The sequence below is a fragment of the Cupressus sempervirens genome, chromosome 10 (assembly GCF_028749045.1).
Source record: "Cupressus sempervirens isolate cs-2001-9-10 chromosome 10, ASM2874904v1, whole genome shotgun sequence".
Lineage (NCBI taxonomy): Eukaryota > Viridiplantae > Streptophyta > Pinopsida > Cupressales > Cupressaceae > Cupressus > Cupressus sempervirens.
The window spans coordinates 297007851-297023461 of NC_143127.1; positions in this window are offsets into that span (position 1 = coordinate 297007851).

A 15611-nucleotide genomic window follows, 5' to 3' on the forward strand; every position below is an offset into this window, starting at 1 on the left:
CTTCCAAATCTCTGGAATGCTGTTTATGTTGTTCAAAGCCCTGCAAGCTTGCCTTGTAACAAAGGGTTCATCATGGCTTCCTCCTCCAATTCAAGCTCCACCCCTGTTAATAATAACCAATAGCCAATCTCCAGAAGTACTGCTTACAAACCCCAGCATTAAAAAAAACTGATAATAATAACATCGAACAGTTCACAAGGACAGCCATGTATTCCATGCTCAAAAATATTCTTTCATCGCACAATCACCCCATCCTTACCCAGGCTTGAAAGAAAAGCTGTGCAGAAATAGTATGCATACCCCTTCAACCCACAAAAAGTCTGTAAAAACACCATTAAGTGCTAAGAACACTGTAACCCTTGTCGCATTTGAAAAGCAGAATTTGTGGCGTGAATCATTTCCGGATAACTTCTTAATAGCACCAAGTTGCAGTGCAAAAGTAACCCCCTCGCAACCTATACAATATGCCCATTCCATCGTTCTCATATATTCATTTAGTATATCCTCTAACCCTGAGCTAGACGTCATATATTCATTTAATATATCCTCCCACCTTGAGCCAGAGGCCATGTAAAAATGTACCAAATAGAGGCCAAAGACAAGAAGAAAATCCAAGTTTGAGCCTACGATCTTCACAGGCGTCCAACAATACAAGATCTGATAGTCTTGAAAACCGCTTTGAGCTCTCTCCAGCTGTCTGGCAAGCATGCTTAGCCCGTACAAAACCGCTTCAAAGAGCCACTAAACCGTCGGGATAGAAGCAACACTAGCAATGAGAAAGAAGAATGAAGCATGGTGCCACTAAGTAACCATCACTAGGCCCTGATAATAATATGAATTGGCAACTCCCATTCTCTCATCATCAGCCCTGCAAAGTTGGGAAGTCTCGGTGCTTCACCACTGTGAGTATCACCTAGATCCAATGAGTGCTAAGTGTTCCATTTATTCTCATGAGAGATGGATTCATGTTGAATCACTACTCATGAAATATGAGTTAATGAGTTTGACTCAAAATCACACAGTTAAATCTTGATAGCAATATCACAATTTGACTTGCTGTGGAAATTATCTGCTATTGATCAATTGATGAGCTTGAAGGGCTTTCTAATGAATGGTTCATAAGGCACAACACTTGGTGAAGGTTTTGCAAATGGGGTTGCAAGCTTTGGGTTTAACCATGGAGGAAACTTTGTAGTTAAGTGCACTCAGGCTGGAGTAGTACTGAGATGGGTGACCTCCCGGGAACTCTGTGAGCATCACCTAGATCCAATGAGTGCTAAGTGTTTCATCTATTCTCATGAGAGATGGATTCATGTTGAATCACTACTCATGAAATATGGGTCAATGAGTTTGATTCAATCACATAGTTAGAACCTGATAGCAATATCACAATTTGACTTGCTGTGGAAATTATCTGCTACTTATCAAGGTTTGATCCGTTGGCTCTACTATTTGGCTGACCTACATAAGCAAAAAAATAAAACCCTAAGCATGTTAGTTTACGTTAGCAATGAAATGAAAAACAAAAACCCATTGTTGAAGGCTATTTTCTCACTCGTGTTCTATAATAACAATTTTGCATTGAAATAGGCAGGTAGTGAAGGGAGTACATTCTTAGCTAAATTAATTTAATTGGACTCCATGATCAGATCTTCATTAGTGGATTATATCAGTTTGTTGTCTAGACGTTTCCATTTACCTTATTGTGGGATTAGGGGGATTGTTTGGTATTTTTCCTTGAAATGCCCACTCAAACAATTCCTACATATATTACTCGTTACCAGTGAAGATCTCTATGCTTCACTGAAAAAAGACATTTTACAGTTCACTACCATTGGAGATATAATGTTAGTGGGAGATTTCAATGCTAGGACTGCTAGTAATCAATCCTTACAACAAATAATCCTTATAGTTGATTGATAGTGAAAAAGTGACAAATAATCCTTTATCACTGGAAGAAGGTAGTGATAGGCTTTGGAAGAGAGCCTTCGAGGATGACAATGGGGGTGTTTCACACTTTGGGTCTTAATTACCAGGGTTGTGCAATGTGTTCAATATGGTTATCTGCAATGGGCTGGAAAGATGGCAAAAATCAGGGGATATCATGTGCAAGATGTACAATGGCCAAAGTGTGGTTGACTGTAATCTATTCACAAAATCTTATAGATAAAATGTTTGAGTTTAACATCGGTGTTTGTCCCATAGAGATGAATTTCGACCACATGCCTTTATGTTTTCAGATGGGCCTCTCTTTAAACAACTTACACAATAAACATGATACTTGCCTGCAAAAAATAACTAGTAGTAAAGGCAAAATCCTTTTAACTCGAGAACAAAGTCATTTTCAATGCAATGCTTTAACAACAACTTCGAGAAACCAACAATCTTTTAGATAGTGACAGGGCTAATGGGGTAGGGGGAACCGATTCATAGCAGTCGGTTGACTCCTATTATTCAGAAGGCTTTAGAGGCATGCAAAAGGTCAAATGACAAAAATAAGTCTACTAATACCTTTTTGACAAATCCTTGGTATAATGAGGAGTGTAAGACAACAAAGAGAAATGTAAAAGGGAAAGAAGCTAACAAAGAGACAAAGAAAGGGTATATCAAACTTATTCGCACCAAAAAAGTAGAATATGTCACTACAAGGAGACAACAACTAATATCCCTAGGAAAGCATGACCCCAAGAAGTTTTGGAAAGAATTACAACAAGAGAGAGAGAGAAAATAAATAACAACATTACAAATGTGCCATGAATTGAGTATGCAAAGCTGCTATATGAGCGCTCACAAGAGGAGACCAATCCTCCTAGGGTGAATACTTTGAAGGAACAATTCACAGTTAATGATATCAAAACGAGGATAAATAAATTGGCATGTGGTAAAGCGAATGACATTGATGGGATGCAAGCTGAATTCATAAAATGGGGAGTGAAAATTATTGTGCCTCATATAAAGGATATTTTCAACCGCATTGCTTGTGAAGGTTTCCCTTTAGATTGGACTACTAGTGTGGTTATCCCACTTTTTAAGAGTGGTGATATCAACAACCCATCAAACTACTACACTATTATGGTTAACTGACTTCTCAGAAGACTTTTTGGGAGCATGATTGAATGTAGAATCGGCAAATGGGCAGAAAGTGAAGGTAAAAGAGCAAGAGTGTAGGTAGGTTTTAGACCTAAACACCACCATTGACCATTGCATCACCCTTTGGCACATAATAGAGAAAGTGTGAGACAATTAGGGGGGAGAAGCTTACTGTTGTTTTATTGACTTCAAGAAAGCCTTTGACACAGTGCTGAGCGACAAGCTATGGAACATAATGAAAGAATAAGGCATCCTAGATGAAAGATAAATATAGAGTAGTGGTGCATAGATTACATGACAAAGTCAGAGCCAAAATTAGAACTAGTGATGGTATGTCCGAATGTTTTGGGAGCGACATTGGTATTAAGTAGGGATGTCCTTTATCCCCTACCTTGTTCGGGCTATACATCGATAAACTAGAAAGTTGGTTAGATAACATGGAGGGGGAGGATGTTCAATAGGGTATGTGGTGAAGCTTCTTTTGTGTGCGGATGACCTTATTTTTGATAGCAAAAATGGCTCAAGGATTAGGAGATCATTTAGGGGCCTTACAAATTTTTTGCCAAGAAGTTAGGATGCAAGTGAATATCACCAAAACCGAAGTTATGATTTTCTTTACAAAGAGAAAAGAAGAGAATACTACATTCCTTTTTGTAGGTAGCCCGTTGGAAATTGTGAAAGAATACAAGTACCTTGGGATTGATTTTCATCATAAACTCAGTTGGGAAACATGTAGAGTGAAAATGATTCAAGGGGGTTGGAAGCTTCATTTTTGCTTTAGAATAGAGGTAGGACAACAAAACTATGGGATTGGAAAATTAAGAAGACTTTCTTCAGTTTGCTGGTCACATCAGTGGTTCTTTATGGTTGCAAGGTGTGTGTGTGTATAGCATATCAAAATGTGGATGGAGACAAATAGAGAGAATTCAAAAACACTTGATCACAAGCAATCTCAAAGTCAAATCTTCTATTCGCTGTGAAATTCTTTTGTTAGAAGACTACACTTTTCTGGTAGAGGCTTTAGCGTTAATTCAATTAATTAGCTACTTAAAAAGGACAAAAAAATGCATGATCATTGGTGGTCAAAAATTGTGAAAGAAGAAGCTCTTAACCAGATGAAGAAAACATGGATGAAGCAAAACATTAAATGGATGGATAAATGGAACATCAAAGTGCAGGAGTGTCTGACCGATACTGGGCATAAAAAAGTTTGTTAGGGAAATGTTTCAAAGTGCCACGTGGAATAATAACATTGGCAGAGAAAAGGCTTATTACATTAAAGAATTCAACCCAATAGGGGATCACGATGAGAAAGTATACCTTGGGGCTGCTATTAAAGGTAAGGCAAGGTTGTTGTTGGTTCAATTGAGGACTGGATCACATCACCTTAGATGCCAAATGGGCATATGGAAGAGGCCCAAGGAGCTTTGGGAGGAGAGGATATGCATGTTTTGTAGGATGGGAGCTATTGAAATAGAATGACATTTTTTCTTTGAGTGCATATCTTACGATAACATCTGAACTCACTATGATTTCATACAAAAGGCGGTCAACATGTATAGTTTGTTTGAAGTTGACAGGATCAAGCAAACGATGGATTTCTTAATTAAGATCCATATTAGAAGATTGGAAATGGAAAAAAAAAATGGAATCTGTTTAGCATGTTTTTTTGGTCCCATAGATTGATGTGGTCTCGTGGACATCATTAAAATCACATTCATTCATTCATTTAAATGTTTAAGAGATGAAAATAAATCCTAAGTGTGTCTGCTCAAATGGCTCTATCCAGTCTATAATTCGATCAAATCTTTGCATGTTTTTTATTTGGAAATAAATTCATTGATTTTTGCAAATTGCTTTTGTAAGAATAAATTTTAATCTAATTTAATAATTAATAATAATTCATTTTATTCAATAAAAATAATAATATTTGTGGGCTTTAATTTTATTATTTATTTTTGCATTATTGTTTAAATTTTATGTTCAAGCAAATGACAGATTTCTTGATTAAAATCCATATCAGAAGATTGGAAATGGAAAAAAATATGGATTTTGTTTAGCACGTTTTGTTGGTCTCATGGATTGTTGTGGTCTCGTGGATGTCATTAAAATCACATTCATTCATTCATTTAAATGTTTAAGATATGAAAATAAATCTCGAGTGTGTCTATTAGTCGATTTGAAAGAATAAATTTTAATTTAATTTAATAATTGATAATAATTCATTTTATTCAATAAAAATAATACTATTTGTGGGCTTTAATTTTATTATTTAGTTTTGCATTATTGTTTAAATTTTAAATTTATTTTATTTAAGTAATTACATTTATCAATTTTGCAATAATTTGAAAATAATCATTATAAAAATTAAGAAATATAATTAAATTTGTAATTTGTAATTTATATTTAAGTTTAATCATTAAATTTTAAGATACAAATTTGTCTAATAAATTTTGGTAGATTTTATAGTCATGTTTATATTTGAACAAATATCATTTATAATTTAAGAAGAAAATATTGCAAAAATACTATAATTGTTATTTGTGATGTATGCATTTATTATTTTGATCAAATGTCCTTCAATAATCTTTTTAGAGCTTAGGACCTCCCTACCTTTAATCTAATCAATTAGTGAAAATCTTGGTAATAAATAGCATTTATTTATATTATTTTTAATTATGTTATTTTTTATTTATATATGTTTGTAATGATAACAAAAAATAGTGCTACAATTACAAGAATTTTATTGTTTTGCTGGTGAATATTATAAACAATTATTAGGTATATATATACTTCATTACCAAAGTGTCAATTAGTTTGAAAATTTTGTAATTAAACTAATCTAATTTAAGAAAATATTACTAAAGTAAAAATTAGTTTTATTAAAGACAATATTTCTTGTGTCTAAGTTGAACAATCTCTTTTCAATTTGTCAATTACAATCTTTCTCTAATTAGAATATGAGCAATCTTTCTAGCAATGTATTCTTTATCATTTACAATAAGTAAAACTCTACAACAATTGTTTCTTAGGGAAAACAAGCCATTCTACCCATGGTTGAAGTTACCTTGGGTGGCTATTCATTCGTTTCCCCTAATCTATTTTTTATTTTATATTCAAAACATTAATCACCAACAATAAGGGACTCAAGCTCCTAGATAAGATAAGATAAGATAAATTTATTAATGTCCAACAGGAGACCAACGAGGCTCTAAGGGATTGAAAATAGTACAAAGGGCAAGCGCCAACAGAGGGAAGCACCAAATGGTGTCCACAAAAAGAACGTGAAAGCAAAACAACAAAAGGACCAAGAAAAGGAATAACAACAGCTAAGAATTCACAGGCGAGAAGTAGTCCAGAATGGAAAGGTGGACATTCGAGCAATCAGGTACTCTGGAAGGTTGCCTGTGAGGTCTATGAGAGGGACGCTATCGAGTGCGATCTCTGCAAGGTCTCACAGATCTGGTGTGAATCGAGATAGTGTAGAGAGGTCACTTCAATCCTCAGGCAGGAACTGTAGGACTGAAGAAAGAGGTGATGAGTTGCGTAGGGGTCGATGTCGAGTAAAGTTGGAGCTATATAGTGTGCTCACGAAGCCGCATGGTTTCCTGAAGGTAGAGTGCAAGACAATGCTGGTCAATATATTTGAAAAATGAGGGAAGAGACCGATACTCTCTGAACAAATAGTAGAATCTCCCTCGGGTCTCATAGTAAATGGGACAATGAAAAAATAAAGTGAGGTTCAATCTCAACCTCCCTAAGATGACAAAGCCAACAAATCCTATGCTCCTTGTCAATCTCGTGATAAGTCTGAATACGTAGCTAGTGAGATCCCACTCTAAAATATCCTAAGGAGATGTGAAGAGCGTGAGTCCAACGACGAGTGAGGTACTAGGGGCATAAAATGATCCCATCTTGGATATCAAGGAAGTACTCAACATAGAAGGCCATAAGTGGATAGAGCCCACCTAGGGGATTCCTCTAGGTTGTGATAGCATATTATCGGTAGATGTCAAGTCTAACATGCTCATTCAACTCCCACTGAGGTGGAAGAAGATGGGCTAGAGCGTTTAGAGAAAACTGAAAGGGGGGAAGACAATCCAAACTAATACCAATCGAGTCCAAGAGGGTAGAGACTTGGGTGTATCGGCAAGGAGACCTATAACTAGTGTCCGAACCCGCAACCTCCATAGAGGAATAGTAAGCCAAGTAAAAATATCTGTGAGGACCGTTGGAGGAATCAACAAAGCTCCAGAGCTGGTGAAGAAGCCAAACTAAATCAAAGATGGTTCCCAATTTGAAAGGGTGAGCACCAAACTCTATTAGAACGATGTTGTGTGGTGTGGACCGGTGACATCTGATAATGCACTAAAGGAAAAGAGTTTGGACTCTCTCAACAGAGGCCCAGTTAGACTCCAAGACGGAGAGACCCGAAACAGTAGAGCCATAGAGGACAGTAAGCTTGACCATGGAGTCAAGAAGGGACATCTTAGTCGTGGTGTCTTGGAAGCGGTGTCGAAAGCACTGTTGCTCAAGAATAGCGGGGGATCCGAGCCCCTTGTTGACTCTAGGCTACATGGCTAGTCTCAGGCTGAACGAAGGTCTAGAAAACTTAACCCCCAAGTAAGTATATGAAAATGCAATCTCGATCTTGGTACCCTGGAAGTAAAAATGGAGGTGTGATGTCCTCAAACAATTGAAGACCATAACTTGAGTCTTCCCTAGATTTACAACTAGCTCACATGAGTCATAGAAAGAGGCCAAGCCATCAAGGAGCTGCTGAAGATCATTAGAGGAAGATGCTAGGAGAATCACATCATCAACAAATAGGAGAATAGAGATCAACACCTGATGTAAATAGAAACCATCGCTAGGGAGTGAGGCAATCAAGGAGAAATGCATCAAGCTCGTTGATGTAGATGCCAAAGAGAGTGGGGGAGAGAGGGCAACTCTTGTCATAATTGGTTCCTCAATTGATTTAGCATCATTTTCATAATACTCTCTTACCTCTACGTCATTTAATTCTCAAAGTTTTGGAACTCCTCTCTTTATATTTCTCTTAAATTCTAAACAAGCAAAGACTTTTTTTTAACTTTATGCGCACTAGAGAAATTGCTTTTAGAGTTCTACATGCAAAGAAAATATTAGAAAACCATCTAGTCCTAGCTTGTTTAATTTTGAAGTAGGAAAATAAGATTGAAAGTGCTTATTTCACCATAATCTTTTTGGTCATGCAATTTATTGGGATTATTTTGGAAATAAAGTATCGATCAATAAAATAAGCAAAGAGAAATGAATTTGCATTCATGATAAGTTTGATTTGATAAAAGAAACATTTTACAAATACTATTAATATGATATGGGATCCAAGTTAGTTATTAAAGTGCGTAAAGTTGATATGAGATCCAACTTAGTTATTAAAGTATGCACATCTACTAATTAAGAAAAGGGGATATATGTGAAGTATAGCTAAACTAAAATACTTTAACTTCTCAAATCTAAACACAACTTGGTTTGAAGGTTCAATGTGAAATTACTCATTAAGAATAGAGGACATATGTAAAGAAAGCTAAACAAAAATAACTTGCTAACTTCTCAAATGTAAACTCAACTTGATTTCAAGGTTGAAAGTGAAAGCTTTGCAACATAATTCTATCACCATCTCTCATTGCATTCAATCTGCTTCAAGGCAATTAATTTAGAAGCTCTACTAAAGAAATGTACCCCAAGATAAGAATTATAACTTAATGCACGTAAATTGGTTTTGAAATAACTCTAAATTCTATAGCTAATCAATAAATATAATAGTACAATTTGTTGTAGGCGTTTCTTGAAGACACATTCAAGTTAATCAAGTTAGCTATGTCAAGGTGGTGAAGGGTATTCCTGTTTTAAACCTAAATGCAACATATAAATAAAAATAAAATTCAAGAAATAAACACCTTTTTAATATTATTTTAGTAGAATAAAAGTACAATATTTAGAAAATTAGAAACTACAGCCTCGTGGGAAATCCAATTTCAAAAATTTGCAAGTCTGAGCCATAACATGTATTGTTGAACTATCTTTTATAACCCTCCTTTTCCAACCCAAATTGAAGTATACATGTTTTTTTCCTAGAGTAAAAAATTGACAACATAATTAATTTACAAATAATGTTGTATAATTAAATCATATACTAGATATTGAACCTTTTCAAAGTAAATAGGACATAAAATTGAAGAAGTATCATATAATATAATCTGTAGTAACTATAATTGGGACTAGAGAGGAGAGCACAATAAGGTTCCTTGGCTATTTGTTGCAACTAAGCCCAAGGGAGGAATATAATACCCCTTGGTATGTAAGTGATAGGAACTCTAGCCTATCTAATGAATGGTGGGTTGTTTATATGGGGGACAATTTTATTGTCCCCAACTGTATTTCCTTGCTACCTTATACGTGATTGCATTTATTCTTTAGTTTTACTAGATTGGGGAGGAGTACACAATATACGTGTCTATAACATTTGCCATAGCTAAGACCAAGGGCATGACGACCTACAAGTGGCAGAAACTTTTGTCCATCCAACATGGGGGGAATATTTAGATATGAAACTTGTCTTCACCCTCTCAATCATACCTACCCACTAACACATAAATGATTATTTCTATTCTTTAGTTTCACTTCCAATAACCAACCATTGAAGAGATTGACAAGGAGCATGCAATAGGGGTCTTAGAACAGTTTCCACAACTAAGCCTAATAGTTTGATGTAACAGTGTTTAGCCCACAAGTGACAATAACTCCAGTTCATCAAACATGTTGTGGGTTACTTAGATTGGGAGCCCATTTTCCCCTCTTAATTGTGTCTCCTTCCTAACACATAAATGATTACTTGCGGGAGTGCACATCTTTTAAATAGATCATGAAAAAACAAGATAAATTACCAATTACTATTAACTATATGAAGATACATAAAAGGCCATATTCAAACAATGTCATCACATTGCATGCAACACTACTAGATCATAAGGCAATTGTTTTTTCCTAAGTGCAAATCACTTATATCAAATTGCCTTTTCTCCTATCATTGAATTTCCTCCACTTTATATCTCATTTTTAAAGAATTCACAACCTTTATTGATGTAGGAGAATCTTGGGTTCATTGGCAATCTTGCATCATCCAAATTTTTTGTTTTGTTTTGTTTCTAGTTTGTTGGCCTTGTGAACAATCTGGTTGTTCTTGTTTGGTTCATTTGTGAGCAGAGTTTCATAAAGTGGATCTATCGTTGATCTTATGCCTTTGATCGTGGGTGATAATGTTTCATCACTATGAGTTTTTTTTTTAATTCTTTCTCATTGCATGTTCTTCATTGGTACCTCGTATAGCATGTAGAAATTTTCTTCGGCAAAGTTCATGCTTCCATGCGATCTTTTGTGGCATGACATGTGGATTATTCGATCACATATAGACCTCAAAGAACATCGTCAGCTTCTCCTTCTCATTGTTCTCCATCTTTTCATTCTTCTACTCATTCTACATCTTCTACTCCTTTCAAGGGTCTACATAATCCTAAAATCAAATTGGATGAAAATTTTAACATAACAAAGTATTATGGGGAATTAAATAATGAGAAATTAGATGGATGGGTTTAACAAGTTAAAGTCTATTATAGAGGTCAAAATATCTTAGATGATGTTGATAGGATCCAATGCACTACTATTTGGTTGGGAGGTACGACTCTTACATGGTAGGAGTAAAACTCAAGATGTAATATCACAACATGGTAAAGTCAATTTAACTTGGTCAAATTTGTTAGTTCTTTTAGGAAGAAATCCTATCCTAATAAAACATGTGCACATCAATTGATGATGGTCTAGAAATTTTTTAGACAAGGATAGGTTAGTATGTCCAAGAGTACATCCATGAATTTGTTGACCCTACATCTTTTTTGTCCTTGATGTTAAAACATACTTAGTAGTCTGAGCACATCACTCAGATCATTTGTATTTGATGGTTATATAATGTTAGTTTGTTATTAGTTTGATTACATCACAATAGATATTATGATTTGAGTACATGGTTTCGTAGTTCACTTCATTAGCTTGGTTACATGATCTACTTGGAAATATCATAGTCAACATCATAATTATTTTAGTCTCAATAACATAATTATTTTAGTCTCAATAAAAAATGTTTAATATTTGAGATTTGTTATGTCATTTAAAAAATGCTTTAAGTGGTTTTGTTCTTTACTAAAACCCTTGTTGGGTTTGTCTCAACTATTGTTGATAATTGTCATTTTTTATGAATGGGTTTGATGATTTTTTAGTATGATTATATATGTAATATCAAGTAAATATTATTGGTATTATCATCCTGTGCATGTCTTTCTCATACATTTCATGTATAGTAGTGAATAAGTTAGGTTGCATTTTCCTTATTGATTATTATTTACAAAACTCACATTAGTGTTTTGATGTTCATATTTACCTACACTCTTTTTGTTTTCTCTTGTCAATAATGCATATATGTTTATTTATTTGTTAGTGCATGTCATAGTGATTATGCAATATTAATATGCATAGCCATTTCTTTTAAAAGTGTATTACATATTGTGATGTGCTTTTATTCCGCTTTCTCTTTTATGTGCATATGGAAACACAATTTTATTCTATGTATTCTTGGTTCCATATGTCATTCACTATTTTTGTGTAGGCATCTTGTGTAAGTGCTCTGATTGGTCATAAATCTATTTTCAAGGATTAAAGGTATCAAGACTATGCATTATGCTAGTATGTATTTTTTAAAAGCATACTTAGATGCACTCATTTGAGAAGAAAATACCATAATATAATAATCAATTTTTGTATATGATATAATTTTATTCAAAGACCATGATAAAGGGTGCACCCCTTAATAACATAAACACAACACAAATAGAGAAACACTAATAATTTGCATGAACAAACAATAGGCTTCTTATTATCTCCAAAAGCATGAAATTATAGATTTAAAAAATACAACATGTGAAGCCACATGGGCATTTTCCTTAAAATATTCTCTAAGATAGAGCTATGAACAACCACCTAGAACTGGCCTAGATAACCCTAAGGGCATTCCTTAAACAGACAATTTTCTACCAATGGAAAGGTTCTAGAATTTATCCCTAACCTTTGAAGCCAAATAATCCTAAATAATCTTATTATATAGAGTCAACTCAAAGAAATTTCAAATTATAATTTTAGGTAGCCCAACTTTTGGAGGCCATAAATTTTTAACCGTAACTCTAATTGGCTATTACAACCATAGTTTGGAAGTGACAACTCCTAATTGACAATGTGATAATGGTGTAAGTGTCGTCACTCATGGTTTGACCTCATTTCAGAGCATCTAAGACCTTCAAAATTAATCTCAAAGATTTTATATGAAAAAATCCTTCATAACTTCACCAATTCACATGGTATGACAATGATGATTAGTATACAAAAAAAAATCCTTAGGAAAAAGAAAGTGTCTCCACTTCTTCAATGCTTGAACTATAGCATGGAATTATGTATTATAAACAAAAGACTTTCTTTTGGCATCATTTAACTATTGACTAAAATAAGCAATAGCTCTACCTTCTTGGCTCAAAACAATTCCTATTGCATTACTACTAGCATCAAAGTCTACTTGAAACATCTTATTAAAATTTGGAAGTGCTAAAATAAGTTGTACAGTCAAATTATTTTTAACAACTCAAAACTCTTATCTTCTCTTGTGGTCTATTTAAACTCCTTCCTATTGCCTCTCATTGTTTTAGTCAAGGGTCCACAGACACTACTAAAACTCTTGATAATGTTTTTGTAAAAGATAATCCAAGAAAATATCTTACCTTAGTAGTGCTCCTTGGAGTAGGCCATTTGAGGATAGCCTTCACCTTCACTTGTTCTATTTTTAGACCTTCTACTGAAACTACAAGTCTCAAATACACTAACTCCTTCACAAAATTGCACTTCTTCAAATTAATCATAAACATATCTTCCCTTAGCTTCTCAAACATCTTACGAATATGCATTATATTCTCCTCTAATGTCTCACTAAATATCAAAATATCATCTCGGTAAACAATGACAAACTTACCCAAAAATTCCTCGAGTACCTCAATCATGTGTCACATGAAAGTGCTTGGAGCATTGGTTAGTCAAAAAGACATGACTAATTACTCATACAACACTTCCTTTGTCTTGAAAGAAGTCTTCCATTCATTTTCTTCTATGATCCAAATCTAGTGATATCCACTCTTCAAATCTTTCTTTTTGAAATACACACCTCCACTCAAATAGTCCATAATATCATCCATCCTTGGCAAGGAAAAAATGTGCTTGAATGTGATCTTATTGGTATCCATAGATTCTATACACATCCTCCATTCTCCATTCTTCTTTGGTTCTAATGCTACTTGTACAATAGATGGCATCTCTTTTTGATGGTGTTATTCTATGTGTTTCCTTATTCAGAAAATTGGGTTCTAGAATCAAGTCCATCTAATGACCGATCTTCCTCATTGGTGGTAATCCATTACGAATATATGAAACTCATCCAACAAATATTCAAATTTTTTAGGTACATCTACTTCTTCACTAGATTTTGGAATTATAGATGAACATGTATGCTCATGTTGCATACCATCTCAGTAATCATATTATGACAGTTCTACATACTTTTTCTTGTATGTCCTTCAATGGTTTTAGCTTATGTCCTACTCCATCCTTTCCAGGGAATAAGTATCCACACAATCATCATGTACAAAACACCTATCAAACTATCATGATCTACCCAGAAACATATTACTTGCATCCTTGGGTATGATATTACATAGTAACTCATTATGGTACCTCCCAATCTTGAACTTTACTGGGCACTATTCATTGACAGTGACATTGTGGTCATCTTGCACCCAAGCAATCCAATATCGATGTGGGTGTTTCTACCTATTGAGATTTAACTTTGTGACCATCTCCTTTGACAACAAATGTTTAGTTGTCCTAGTATCAATAATCACATCACAACAATTGCCCTCATACTTTCACCTAGTATGAAACAAGATCCTCCTTTGCTCAAGTTCATTCTCAACACTTAGTAGGATTGTTTTCTTAACTAGGACTTCTCCTCTTTGAACATCTTTACAATGTGTTAATTTGGCATCTTCATCTACTTGTAAAACTCTTTCCTAGCCTATAACTCTCCTATTTGTCCTTCCTCAATGTTGATGACATTCATAAGCCCTATGACCTTCTTCTCCATAGTAAAAATACGTTCCATGAAAGCCTCCTTTTTCAGGTCCTTTTCCTCTTCCTCTTCCTCTTTGATCCCTATTATTTTGATCATGGGAACATTTTCCCTTTGATTTAGACTACTTCTGGCCCCATCCTTCTTTCTCTAATCTTCATTCCAAATTCCATAAGACCATCCATTGGATTAGCAACCACGATCTCTTCCACTTTGCATGCTTTCAAACTTCATGTTTAGATTTTCCTCTCCTTTTATTGGAAAATTGGTACGCATCTTCAATACCAATTATTATAACTGGATTTTACTCCTCCCAAATAATTGGCCTCAACCCATTAAGGTAACATACAAATTTCTCCTTGTCAACTTCCATAAGGCCTGTCCCAATGAGGACTCAATAGAACTTTTTTGTATACTCCTAAACAAATCTTCCTAATTTCTTGAACCCTTTCATTTTCTTTAGTAGACCAGGATCATAATAATGAGAATGAATTGTCACTTCAATTTATCCACCATGTGATCCTATCTTATTAGTTTCTTCTTTCCTCTCCAATTTTACTCCAATTGAATCTCCTACCTCCAAATTTTTACATGTCCCTTCAATCCGACTTTCAAAAACTTGACCCTATCAAGATATTTGATATCTTCATACTCAAAATATTCTTCTAATTCATTGATCCAGTCAAATAATTCCTCTAGGTTAAGATTTCCAAAAAATATCACAACTTCAATCTTAAGTCTTTTCTTAATCCTGGAAATGGCCCTAACAAGCCTTTCTTCCTCTTTGTCCCTAGAATCATTGTCACCCTCATGTTCAACATTTCCTTCTTCCTCAAATTCATCCTCACTTTCATCTCTTACCTTAATATTAATCCCTTTATGAATATCTTCTTGTAATGGTTGCACTTGTCTTTGGAAGGCTCTAAAACCTTGCCACAATGCCACTTTTCATAGTTAAGGAAGTAGATGGAGCAATGGAGAATTAAAAGAACAATTTTAACATTGAAAATAAGACTGCAAAATTGTTAGCTGATCTAGAACAACAATTGGAAGACAAGTCAGTGGTTATATGGAAGAAGTTATTCAATATTGACAAACCATAGACACAAGATACCGTAAAGACATCACAAGTTGATGATACTTTCACTGTGAATGACTTAGTGAGAGATATGTTAGGCACTAATCAAAATTATGATTTACACATTGGCCAAAAAAAAATCAAATTGATGAGGTAATTGAGAATATTACCAATGATCCTAATTTC